At 42.9% G+C, this 13,465-nt stretch overlaps 1 protein-coding gene and 1 pseudogene across 2 annotated transcripts in view; one reads left to right on the top strand and one right to left on the bottom strand.

The window, feature by feature from the left end:
• Positions 1-13,465, top strand: part of MLH1 (mutL homolog 1) — an 82,659-nt gene that overhangs the window by 44,932 nt on the left and 24,262 nt on the right. The window lies entirely within an intron of this gene.
• Positions 9,593-11,108, bottom strand: LOC102191281 (annotated as a pseudogene).

Raw genomic sequence — 13,465 nt, 5'->3', positions numbered from 1 at the left:
GAGCGCTTCCAAAAATACTGTTTTACCCCACCCTACTGTCTTAATCTGAGTTCCAGTGAGTTAGCTTACGAATTTATTGTAAAATGGGGTATTGTATGCTAAGTAGAATACAGCTTTCCATTTGGGCCTATCCAGAGCCCTTTGTTGGAGCCATACCTTACTCCTTTTTGTTTTCATGTTTCCTCTTCTCCTTTTGGTGCTGTTCTTAAAAATTTAGCAGGGTGTCAGCAAGGTTATTGGAAGGCTGAAAAGAGAAACCCGCTGTTAGTTGACTTATCATTTTGCAGAGCTACCGTCTTGGCAACGTGATCAGCTATGGAGTTCCCTTTTGCTTCTGTGGTGTCAGTCTCTGACCTGATACCTTGATGATAGCTAATGCACTTGGTAGAAGAATTGCATCCAGTAATTCTGCATCTTGTCCCCTGAGGAAGTTAAAAACCCTCTGTTTCCAAAGCATGCCAAAGTCCTGTGCTACCCCAAAAGCGTTGTGGCTGTTGGTGTAAATATTACGGGATTTCCCTTGTCAAGTGTTAGGCTTTTGTTAGTGCCATTAATTCAGCTTCTTAGGCAGAAGAGATGTTAGGTAAGGGACCATTCTCAAGGATTGGTACTGGAGAAACAGCAACATAACTAGTACCAGTACATAACTGGTACTTTCCATGAGGTCCTCAGAGATATGAACCACCAGTGAATGATATAAAATCAGGATTATCCATAGTGCTTTCCCAGAGATTGATCCTGGGAGATAACAGATTGTCAGGTAAAACAATACAGTTATGGTTTTCATCATTAACATCTAATTCCTCTGGTAGCAAGGTGGCTAGATGAAGCTTGTTGTGTCTGTGAAGACTTATATTTGGTGAGAGCAAGATAGTCTCATGGGAAGTTAATCGACTTGCTGAATAATGTTGTTTGTGATGAACGTTTAGTAAGACTTCCACAGGGCGAGGAACAAAGATGGTCCAAGAGTGACTCATGATTATCTCCACTGTGGTTGGACACAGCACAGCTGTCCCTGTGACAGCCTGGAGGAGAGGGGAGAGGCCCCTGGCTGCTGAACCTAGCTTGGCTGTAATAGCCTGCTGGCTGGCAGTGAGGGCTGTGGTGCTGGGCTAGTGCTCCCAGTGCAGGCCCCTGTTTCGTGAACAAAGAGGAGGAAGGGTAGGTCATAATTTCAGTGCCCCAGGGCGGGGCCTTGGCTAGAAGTTGTTTTTTTTTTTTTTTTTTTTTTTAAGATCTTCATGGCTTCAAAATGTTCTGCATTTCAGCAAAGAGGTTCAGGTTGGTCTTGTTTGAATAGATTATATACTAGTTAAGAAATGAAGGGTGGTGTCATCTGCATATCTGAGGTTATTGATATTTCTTCCAGTAATCTTGATCCCAGCTTATGCTTCTTCCAGCCCAGCGTTTCTCATGATGTACTCTGCATATAAGTTAAATAAGCAGGGTGACAATATACAGCCTTGAAGTAGTCCTTTCCTGATTTGGAACCAGTCTGTTGTTCCACGTCCAGTTCTAACTGTTGCTTCCTGACCTGCATATAGGTTTCTCAAGAGGCAGGTCAGGGGGTCTGACCATCTCTTTCAGAATTTTCTACAGTTTATTGTGATCCACACAGTGAAAGCAGAAATAGATGTTTTTCTGGAACTCTCTTGCTTTTTCCATGATCCAGCGGATGTTGGCAATTTGATCTCTGGTTCCTCTGCCTTTTCTAAAACGAGCTTGAACATCTGGAAGTTCATGGTTCACGTATTGCTGAAGCCTGGCTTGGAGAATGTCGAGCATTACTTTACTAGCGTGTGAGATGAGTGCAGTTGTGCGGTAGTTTGAGCATTCTTTGGCCTTGCCTTTCTTTGAAATTGGAATGAAAACTGACCTTTTTCAGTCCTAAAAATCCTCTTGATGACAGTGAAAGAGGAGAGTGAAAAAGTTGGCTTAAAGCTCAACATTCAGAAAATGAAGATCATGGCATCTGGTCCCATCACTTCATGGCAAATAGATGGGGAAACCGTGTCAGACTTTATTTTTTTGGGCTCCAAAATCACTGCAGATGGAGATTGCAGGCATGAAATTAAAAGACACTTACTCCCTGGAAGGAAAGTTATGACCAACCTAGATAGCATATTGAAAAGCAGAGACATTACTTTGCCAACAAAGGTCCGGCTAGTCAAGGCTATGGTTTTTCCTGTGGTCATGTATGGACTATCAAAAGAACCCCAATTTGACCATTTTAGGTTGAGATCTCCTTTAGTTATAGTTTCCACATTTCACTAAGTACTTTCAAATATGAGCTCCAGGTATGAGCTTTGTACGCGTTGTACATGAAGCTGGCTTGGGTGTCCGTTGGAGATTTGTTTTCTGATGCCCTTCATTTCTATGTTTGAGTCTATTTCCCATTTTAAGTTGAATTTGTCAGGGGTAACATTTACTAATGAAGTCTTGTGGTGGGTCATTGTGATGTTTGTGAGCTTAACTCCTTTGGGAGTCACCTTTGAGTCGTTTCAACCCTCTTCTTTGTCTTGGTTTTTCTCCCTTGGACAGTCTTAAGACCACCATAGGTGCTTGGATTGCTGAATGGCCAATTTTTATTCATGACTCCTGGTGAGCAAGTATTTCAGTTAATGAGTAGTTTTCCTTATGTGACCCCTGCATGGTTATGAGAACGCTGTCTCCACCATTCCTGTAAACTTTTCAGTCTCCTGAGAAAGCCATAACTGGCTGAGAGGAGTCTTGTTCCATTTCTTCAGAGTTCACTTTTTTTGGGGGGGGGGGGGGGACTTTGTTTTTTTTAATATAAATTTATTTATTTTAATTGGAGGCTAATTACAATATTGTATTGGTTTTGCTATACATCAACATGAATCCACCACGGGTGTACATGTGTTCCCCATCCTGAACCCCCTCCCACCTCCCTCCCCATCCCATCCCTCTGGATTATCCCAGTGCACCAGCCCCGAGCATCCTGTATCATGCATCAAGCCTGGTCTGGTGATTCATTTCACATATGATAATTTACATGTTTCAGTACCATTCTCCCAAATCATCCCACCCTCGCCCTCTCCCACCGAGTCCAAAAGACTGTTCTATACATCTGTGTCTCTTTTGCTGTCTCGCATACAGGGTTATCGTTACCATCTTTCTAAATTCCATATATATGCGTTGGTATACTGTATTGGTGTTTTTCTCTCTGGCTTACTTCACTCTGTATAATAGGCTCCAGTTTCATCCACCTCATTAGAACTGATTCAAATGTATTCTTTTTAATGGCTGAGTAATACTCCATTGTGTATATGTACCACAGCTTTCTTATCCATTCGTCTGCCGATGGACATCTAGGTTGCTTCCATGTCCTGGCTATTATAAACAGTGCTGCGATGGACACTGGGGTACATGTGTCTCTTTCAATTCTGATTTCCTCAGTGTGTATGCCCAGCAGTGGGATTGCTGGGTCATAAGGCAGTTCAATTTCCAGTTTTTTAAGGAATCTCCACACTGTTCTCCATAGTGGCTGTACTGGTTTGCCTTCACACCAACAGTGTAAGAGGGTTCCCTTTTCTCCACACCCTCTCCAGCATTTATTGCTTGTAGACTTTTGGATATCAGCCATTCTGAGTGACTGACCACCATTGTGGTTTTGATTTGCATTTCTCTGATAATGAGTGATGTTGAGCATCATTTCATGTGTTTGTTAGCCATCTGTATGTCTTCTTGGAGAAATGTCTGTTTAGTTCTTTGGCTCGTTTTTTGATTGGGTTGTGTATTTTTCTGGAATTGAGCTGCAGGAGTTACTTGTATATTTTTGAGATTAATTTGTCAATTGCTTCATTTGCTATTATTTTCTCCCATTCTGAAGGCTGTCTTTTCACCTTGCTTATAGTTTCCTTTGTTGTGCAGAAGGTTTTAATTTTAATTAGGTCCCATTTGTTTACTTTTGCTTTTATTTCCAGTATTCTGGGAGGGGGGTCATAGAGGATCCTGCTGTGATTTATGTCTGAGAGTGTTTTGCCTATGTTTTCCTCTAGGAATTTTATAGTTTCTGGTCTTATGTTTAGATCTTTAATCCATTTTGAGTTTGTTTTTGTGTATGGTGTTAGAAAGTGATCTAGTTTCATTCTTTTACAAGTGGTTGACCAGTTTTCCCAGCACCACTTGTTAAAGAGATTGTCTTTTCTCCATTGTATATTCTTGCCTCCTTTGTCAAAGATAAGGTGTCCATAGGTGCATGGATTTATTTCTGGGCTTTCTATTTTGTATCATTGATCTATATTTCTGTCTTTGTGCCAGTACCATATTGTTTTGATGACTGTGGCTCTGTAGTAGAGCCTGAAGTCAGGCAGGTTGATTCCTCCAGTTCCATTGTTCTTTCTCAAGATTTCTTTGGCTATTCGAGGTTTTTTGTATTTCCATACACATTATGAAATTATTTGTTCTAGCTCTGAAAAATACCATTGGTAGCTTGATAGGGATTGCATTGAATCTATAGATTGCTTTGGGTAGTATACTCATTTTCACTATATTGATTCTTCTGATCCATGAACATGGTGTATTTCTCCATCTATTAGTGTCCTCTTTGATTTCTTTCACCAGTGTTTTATAGTTTTCTATATATAGGTCTTTAGTTTCTGTGAAAGTGAAGTCACTCAGTCATGTCTGACTCCTTGTGACCCCGTGGACTGTAGCCCACCAGGCTCTTCCATACATGGGATTCTCCAGGCAAGAATACTGGAGTGGGTTGCCATTTCCTTCTCCAGGGGATCTTTCTGACCCAGGGATTGAACCCAGGTCTCCTGCATTGCAGGCAGACCCTTTAACCTCTGAGCCACCAGGGAAGGCCCCTTAGTTTCTTTAGGTAGATATATTCCTACGTATTTTATTCTGTTCGTTGCAATGGTGAATGGAATTGTTTCCTTAATTTCTCTTTCTATTTTCTCATTATTAGTGTATAGGAATGCAAGGGATTTCTGTGTGTTGATTTTATATCCTGCAACTTTACTATATTCATTGATTAGCTCTAGTAATTTTCTGGTGGAGTCTTTAGGGTTTTCTATGTAGAGGATCATGTCATCTGCAAACAGTGAGAGTTTTACTTCTTTTCCAATTTGGATTCCTTTTATTTCTTTTTGTGCTCTGATTGCTGTGACCAAAACTTTCAGAACTATGTTGAATAGTAGTGGGCACCCTTGACTTGTTCCTGACTTTAGGGGAAATGCTTTCAATTTTTCACCATTGAGGACAATGTTTGCTGTGGGTTTGTCATATATAGCTTTTATTATGTTGAGGTATGTTCCTTCTATTCCTGCTTTCTGGAGAATTTTTATCATAAATGGATGTTGAATTTTGTCAAAGGCTTTGTCTGCATCTATTGAGATAATCATATGGCTTTTATTTTTCAATTTGTTAATGTGTATTACATTGATTGATTTGCAGATATTGAAGAATCCTTGCATCCCTGGGATAAAGCCCACTTGGTCATGATGTATAATCTTTTTAATGTGTTGTTGGACTCTGATTGCTAGAATTTTGTTAAGGATTTTTGCATCTATGTTCATCAGTGATATTGGCTTGTAGTTTTCTTTTTTTGTGGCATCGCTGTAAGGTTTTGGTATTTGGGTGATCCCAACAGTTTCTATTACGGCCGCCAAATTGAGGAAAAGTGTCAGATCAGCTTCTTGCCTACCTGTTCAGTCAAGACCACCCACTGTCCTACAGCTGAGCCAAACCTGGTATCTTTCAGCCGAGCCCCCTACCCCACCCTCCCAGTATCTTCCAGCTGAGAGAGCAGGTACTTGTTACACACTGTCACATAAAACTCAGAATCATCAGCCAGTGTGGGAGATCTGAGAACTGTAAGAGACTTAACTAAATTCATCTGGACTCTCCAAGGAGACAGAGGGGTACAAGGGGCCACTGCTGGTACCCAGGCTCTAGTTCCTCATAAAATTCAGGCCAAGGAGGGAAGTCCACTCTGGGTCACTGCGTGGGTTGCCATAAAACTGTCAAATGCACAACATGAGAGTTGTGAGTTAAGTTTTATTTGCGGCAAAATGAGGACTGTAGCCTGGGAGATAGCACTTCAGGTAGTTCTGAGAAATTGCTCCAAAGAGGTAGTGGGGAAGGTCAAGATATATATGACTTTGGTGAAGGGGAAGTACATGAAGTCCAGTTATTTTTGCGAAAGGTCTCCTGAGGGTTACTGCTAGTCACGAGGAGCACATGTTACCATGAAGGAATTTAGTGCTTTTCTAGATACGAGGAGATGCAAGAACTGGGCTCATAAAATGAGTTCCTGAGCATAATCTAACTCTCTGAAACCTGTTACGCCAGTTTTTCCCCAGCACAAAGTGCCTCATTCCTGATCTCCACCCCTTACTTCCTTCAGGGGATGTTGAAGGTCAGCAACTGCAGCCCACGTGACTTAATCCTTACAGAGGTGGATGGCAAGTGCCAGTGTGTAGTTGTCAGCATTGTGGTCAGAAAAGATGCTTGATATAATTTCAGTTTTCTTAAATTTGCCAAGGCCTCCTTTGGTGGCCCAGCCTGTGATCATTCCTGGAGCGTGTTCCTTGTGCACATGAGAGGAATGTACGTTCTGCTGCATTTGGATGGAATGCTCTATAAATATCAGTTAACTCTAATGTGTCATTTAAGGTCTGTGTTACCTTGTTGATTTTCTGTCTGAATAATCTTTCCATTGATGAAAGTGGGGTGTTAAAGTCCCCCACTATTATTGTATTATTGTCGATTTTTCCTTCTATGGTTGTTCTTATTTGCCTTATATATTGAGGTGCTGGTATGTTGGGCACATATATATTCACAGTTGATACAGCTTTTTCTTGGGTTGACCCCTTGATTGTTTTGTAGTGCTCTTCTTTCTTTGTCTCTTGTAATAGTCTTTATTGTAAAGTCCCTTTTGTCTGATACCAATATAAAATATTGATATAAATATTGATACCGTGGCTTACTTTCCATGGAATACCTTTTTCTGTCCCCTCACTTTGTATGTGTCCCTAGATCTGAAGTGGGTCTCCTGTAGACAGCATATATGTAGTCTTGTTTTGTGTCAATTCAGACTGCTTGATATATCAGTCTCTATATAAAGAAGATTGTTTTAAATTGCTGGTATTTTAATTTCAAATGCATTTCCAATATCCTGCATTTGTCAGTATCCTTTTCTCACAGTTGCTGGTTTTGATATTATATCTGCAAGCATCTGATTTCCTACCTTTTATTTTACGTTTGCCTTTACTAGTGAGCTTTTCCGTTAATGATTTTCTTGTTTCTAGTTGTGGCCTTTTCTGGCTAGAGAAGTTCCTTAAGCATTTGTTGCAAAGCTGGTCTGATGGTCCTGAATTCTCTTAGCTTTTGTGTGTCTGTAAAGTTTTTGACTTCTCTGTTGAATCTGAGTAAGGGCTTTGCTGAGTAGACGACCCTTCATCGTTGTAGGTTCTTCCCTTTCTTCACTTTAAATATACTGTGCCAGTCCTTTCTGGCCTGCAGAGTTTCTGCTGAGAAGTCAGCTGATAGTCTTATAGGAGCTCCCTTGTATGTTTGCTGTTTTTCCCTCATTGCCTTTTAATATTTTTTCCTTTGTCTTTTGTTTTTGTCCATTTGGTTGGTTTGTCTTGGTCTGTTCCTCCTTATGTTTATCCTGCCTCGGACTGTCTGCTTCCTGGACACGGGTGATTGTTCCCTTTCCCATGTTAGGGAAGTTTTCCATTATTTCTCAGGTCTTTTATATATTTCTTTTCCTTCTAGGATCCCTATAATGTGAATGTTGGTGCATTTAATGTTGTCCCAGAGGTTTCTTAGACCTCATCTCTTTTCATTCTTCTTTCTTTATTCTGTTCTTCGGCAGTAATTGCCACTATTCTGTCTTCTAACTCACTCGCCTGTTTTCAGCTCACTCTTCTTCTGCTTCAGTTATTCTGTTATTGATTCCTGCCAGTGTATTTTTCATTTCAGTGATTCTATTGTTCGTCTCTGTTCTTTAGTTCTTCTAGGTCTTTGTTAAACATTTCTTGTGTCTTGATCTGTGTCTTCATTTTCCCCGGATCATCTTTACTGTTGATACTCTTTTTCCTCCAGTGGATTGCCTGCCTCCACTTCGCTTACTTGTTCTTCTGGGTTTTTATCTTGTTAATTCATCTGGGACACATTGGTCTACTCTAATTTTGTCTACCTTCCTGTGATTTTGGTTTCCATTTTGCAAGCTGCAGGGTTATAATTCTTTTTGCTTCTGTCCACCCCCTGGTGGATGAGTCTTGTCTAAGAGGCTTGTGCAGGCTTCCTGATGGGAGGAGCTGGTTCTTGCCCCCCGGTAGGAGGAGCCCACTGGTGAGTGGAGCTGGACGTTGTTCCTCTGGTAGGCAGGACCACGTCAGGGGGTGCGTTTATTGAGCAGCTATGTGCTCAGGAGGATTTTAAGCAGTTTATCCCAACCTGTTGGCTGCTTAGCCTGAGGCATCCCAGCACTGGAGCCTACAGGCTGTTGGGTGGAAGCGGGTCTTAGTGAGAAAATGGCCCCTTCCAAGAGGGCTCACACTGGTACCTTCTGTGTCCTTGTCCCCACAGTGAACCACAACTGCCCCCCTACCTCTGCCGGAGACCCTCCAATACTGGCAGGTACATTGGGCCCAGTCTCTTATGAGGTCATTACTTTTTTCCCCTGGATCTTTATATACTTGAGATCCTGTGCACACCCTCCAAGAGTGGGGTTTCTATTTCCCCCAGTCCTGTGGAATTCCTGTCATCAAACCCTGATGAACTTCAAACCCAGATTTTCTGGGGATTCCTACTTCCATTGCCAGAGCCACAGGTTGGGAAGCCTGATGTGGGGTTCAGAACTTTCAGTCCTCTGGGAAAACTTGTGGTATAATTATTTTCCAGTTTGTGGGTTGCCTGCCTGTAGTGTGTGAGATTTGATTTCATCACTATTGTGCCCCTCTCACTGTCTTGTTTTGGCTTTTTCTTTGGATGTAGGGCATCTTTTCTGACAGGTTCCAGTGGTTTTTTGTCAGTGGTTGTTGAGTAGTTAGTTGTGGTTTGGATGTTTCATTAAGAAGAGGTGAGCTCATGTTCTTCTCTGCCATCTCATCTCCTTGATTCCTTATACTTCAGTTATTCCTTGGTGTAAGAATGGCTGGGTCTGCAGTCACTCCACCTTCCTTTGGAGTCTCCTTCAGCTTCTCCAGTTCCTGGGCAGCTGTGTGTGTTCAGTTCTCTGACAAAGGGCTCCAGGCTCTGTTGCCAACACCTCACCCCAAAAAGATGCTAGTGGGCCAGCTGTGCCACTACCTAGGCAGTGGCTGGGCACTCTAGATCGTGAAGGCTTTTTCATGAACAGAAATTCTTAGATTTAATGTGGGCAGATTTTATGAGTTTATTACATGTTGGATTTATTTTTTTTATTTTTTTTACAGATGAGGCAATAAGTTTATATTCCTTTCCACTACAAATAGGGTCATTTATGTGTCTCAGACCTGAATAAAATACAGGTAGCAATCTAAATTCAATCATGACAATAAAATACTTTCCATTTTCCAAGTATGATGGTAATAATATATTTACACTTTTAAAAATATTTTTTCCTCATTTTTTTTCTTTTTTAAAAAGACAGAACATGCTCAAGAGTACACAGTGTGGAAAAAATCATCACTTTGTCTAAGAGATCAAACAGTAATATAAAACAATGTTCTTTTACATAGTCAAGCCAATTCAAGAATGATACCATCAGGGAATCTAACATGGTGTTTACTTCAAAGATGACACTCAAGTAGTTATTTAGAATACTATGCCTAATGTACCTATCAAGAAGTAAGCACTGCTATCTAAATTTTGTGGCTTTTAGTATCTTCTATATCCACCACCACCTCCTCCATACGGATCTCTGTAACCTTTTCCACCATAGCCTCCTCTTCCTCCATAGCCTCCTCTTCCACCATAATCTCCCCTGCCTTGGAAACCTCCTCCTCTACCACCCCCTCCCCCAGCACCTCCCCACCCCCCCCTCCCCCAGCACCTCCCCACCCCCCTCCACCACCTCTCCCACTCCCACCACCTCCTCTGCCACCTCCCCCACCCCAACCACCCCTTCCACCGCCTTCCTGTCTCTTTTGCCGAGGCGGCATCTCAGGGGGTGGTGGTTCAATTTCATTCGGCCGTCCTCCCCTGTAAGGCACCCTTCCCATCAGCACCTTATTAATGGCACATGCTATCTTCTCCCGGCTGGATCCACTACTTGTCCTGATGATCTTCGACAGATCTTCACGGGCAGCAAGTAAATGTGCCAAGGTTATTGTTGTCTTGGGTGACAAAGCATAACGCTTAGGTTGGTAAATTCTTGCTGTGTCGTCTGTTTTTAACTTTGCTCCATCAGACCACCCAAAGGACTGCACTGTCACATCTAATTGTTTCATCAACATCCGCCGGCGGCACTCATATTCACTTGAAAGAGCATCATTGATTCTTTCCAGTTTTTCCGCCTGTTCCAGATTTAAATCAATTTTCAGCAGTGGTTTTTCCACATGATTTTTCTGGACTTTTGAGAGAGTATCTTTCACCTTTGATTCCACTTGGTTTAGCATAAGCGGAATGTCAGAAGTTGTTGACTTGGGAATCCCAAGGGTATCGCAGATAGCCTGAACTTCCTGATAAATTTCACTATTTTTATCTAATTGAGAATTTTTACACTTGTTCTGTAGTATCTGTAAAGCTTAAAGCTCTGTACTTAAGAATAACAGTAGTTTCAAACAATCATCCTTCTTTTTTAAGCAGTCTTTAATATCTCCAGATATGAGTACAGAATATGGACATGCCATTTCTTTTAAAAAGCCACTTATCTCAAGCTGGAAGCTTTCTAGATCATCTTTCCCAGCTGAAGTGATACTTTCTTCCAAGTTGCACAGTGATTTTATTTGAGAGCTTAACCAAACACAGAGCTCTGAAAATTCAGGTGAAGACAGTCCACTCTCTGCTGCCTTTGTAAGTGCTTGCTCTTCTAACAGTGGTCCCTTATACCCCAGCGCCTCTAGAGTATCCAGCACGTCCCCCTCCATCGTAGGTTCGGGACCTGGATCCGGCCCTCTCATGGTCCTTCGGCCCGAAGCTGTTCCTCCGGATTTTTTTTTTTTAAATGAAGCATAGTTGATTTACAGTGTTGTGCTAATTTCTGCTGTACAGCAAAGTGATTTGGTGATATATATATGTACACTCTTTTTTAATATTCTTTTTTGTTGTGGTTTATCATAAAATACTGAATGTAGTTCTCTGTTCCATACAGGAGGACTTTGGTGCCCATCCGTTCTGTATACAACAGCTTATGTTTACTCACAGCCTGTCGCTCCCTCTCTCCCCTAGCCCCTCCGTCTTGGCTCACAGGCCTGTTCCCTGTATTCAGGACTGGGCTTCACAGGCAGGGTCATTTGTGTCGTAGCTGAGACCCCACGTGTGAGCAATGCCAGGAGCTGTTTGTCTTTCCCTTCCCAGCTTGCTCCACCGAGTGCGATGATGTCTGGTTGCATCCATGCTGCCGCACACGCATCACGTCATTCTTTTGTGTGACTGAGGAGTGTTCCATTTTACGTGTGCCTTCTCTATCCTTTCATTTGTTGATAGGCATTGGCTTCCATGTCTTGGCTATTGTAAATTGCGCTGCTGTGAACATAAGGGTGCCATGTATCTTTTTGGATTAGAGTTTTGTGTGGATTTAGCTTCCCTGGTGGCTCAGATGGTAAGAAATCTGCCTGTAATTCAGGAGACCTGGGTTCGATCCCTGGGTGGGGAAGATCCGCTGGAGAAGGAAGTGGCTACTCACTCCACTATTCTTGCCTGGAGAATTCCATGGACAGAGAAGCCTGGTGGGCTGCAGTCCATGGGGTTACAAAGGGTCGGACATGAGTGAGCGTTTCGCATACACTGATGCATTAAGTCTCCACTCTTGACCACTGAAAGCAGAGTTGCTGGGTTCAGGGTTTGGCACACCTTGAAGGTAATGTCCAGGATGTTTGTTACAAGAGTCTGATATCTTGTTAACTTTCTGCCGGTCAGCCAGTGATGTCCTTTGACTTCCAGCACAGATTGTACCTGATGAGGGGTTAATACATCTAAGTGTTGTCACAGGGTGAGCTTGGATACCTCATTAACAAGCAGGGCTGCTACTGCCCACAGCCAGCTTGGCCATCCCAGGGCTGCAGAGTCCATTTGTTTTGGAAAGTAAGCCACAGGTCTCTGATCCAGTCCCAGCTTTTGGGTCAGGATGCCTACTGGCTAATCCCAACCTCTTCATGCACATTTAGGGTAAAGGGCTTTCCCACGTTTGCAAGCCCCACTGCTGGTACTCTGTTAAACTCAGCCTTTAGAGCCTCAGAGGCCCTTTAGTTTATTGATGGTCCTTATTCTGTTGAAGGGGTTCCTTTCTCCTCCCTTTAGGGCCTCATATCAGGGTTTAGCTATAGGGCTGTCATTTAGAATCCAGATATGACAGAACCCAGCTGTCCCAAGAAAGCCTTGGAGTTTCTTGGTGGTTGGAGATGGTATGCACTAATTGCTGTTTGATCTATGGCCAGGGTTTGTTTGCCCCTGAGGTCAAAACAAATCCTAAACATTGAACTCGTTGCTGTGAAATCCGAGCCTTGGTTGGAGAGAATTTTATCCACTTTTTGCCAGAAAATTTAGGACCCTATCAGTATTTTGATCTGAATCACTGCTTATCAATGTCATCAACAGATTGTAGCAGAGTTCTCTTCTCAAGGCTCAGTTCCCTTGATTCCCTTGCTAATGCATTTCCAAAAAGATGGAGGCTGTCCTTGAAACCCTGGGGAAGCACTGTCCAGGCATATTGGTTAGCCCCCAGGGTGTCAGGGTCACTCCATTCAAAGGCAGAAAGGCATTGAGAATCTGAATGTTGGGGAATCCAGAGAGATTCATCTTTGTCGTCCAAAACAGAAATCCTGGGTGTTCCCTCGTTGGGTGAGGAGGGTGTGTGGGTTTGGCGCCAGGGGGTAAAGAGGGATGACTGCCTCACTCACTGCTGCTGAGTCTTGCACCAGCTGATACTGCCCGGCAGGCACCCGGACAGGAAGAATCAGGGCGCTGCAGGGGGACTGGCAGGATCTGAGGAGGCATGTTGTAGGAATTTGCCGAGCAGTAGTTGGAGTCCCCTCAGGGCCTCAGGCTTCAAAGGATATTGTCTCTTCCAGGGGTGTTTTCCTCAGGCCTTAAATCTTATTTTTTATTGGGGGAGCACATTTTGCCCTTCCTGGCACTGAGGTATCCCAAACTACAGGATCTACTTGTTGTCAAATTTCCTGAAGGATGTTGTGGGGGATATTTTGATGCCCACCAGGTGGGTCCTCTGGGGTTGCTCACATATGCATTCTCTGTTTGGATTCTTTACCTCCTTGGACTTCATCCTGTCCTAAGATTATGTAGCAGATCTCACCCGAGGAGGGGGCTGGGCATTCTGGCA

Source organism: Capra hircus, chromosome 22, assembly GCF_001704415.2.
Source record: "Capra hircus breed San Clemente chromosome 22, ASM170441v1, whole genome shotgun sequence".
Classification (NCBI taxonomy): domain Eukaryota; kingdom Metazoa; phylum Chordata; class Mammalia; order Artiodactyla; family Bovidae; genus Capra; species Capra hircus.
This window is presented reverse-complemented; position numbering and strand designations above follow the sequence as displayed.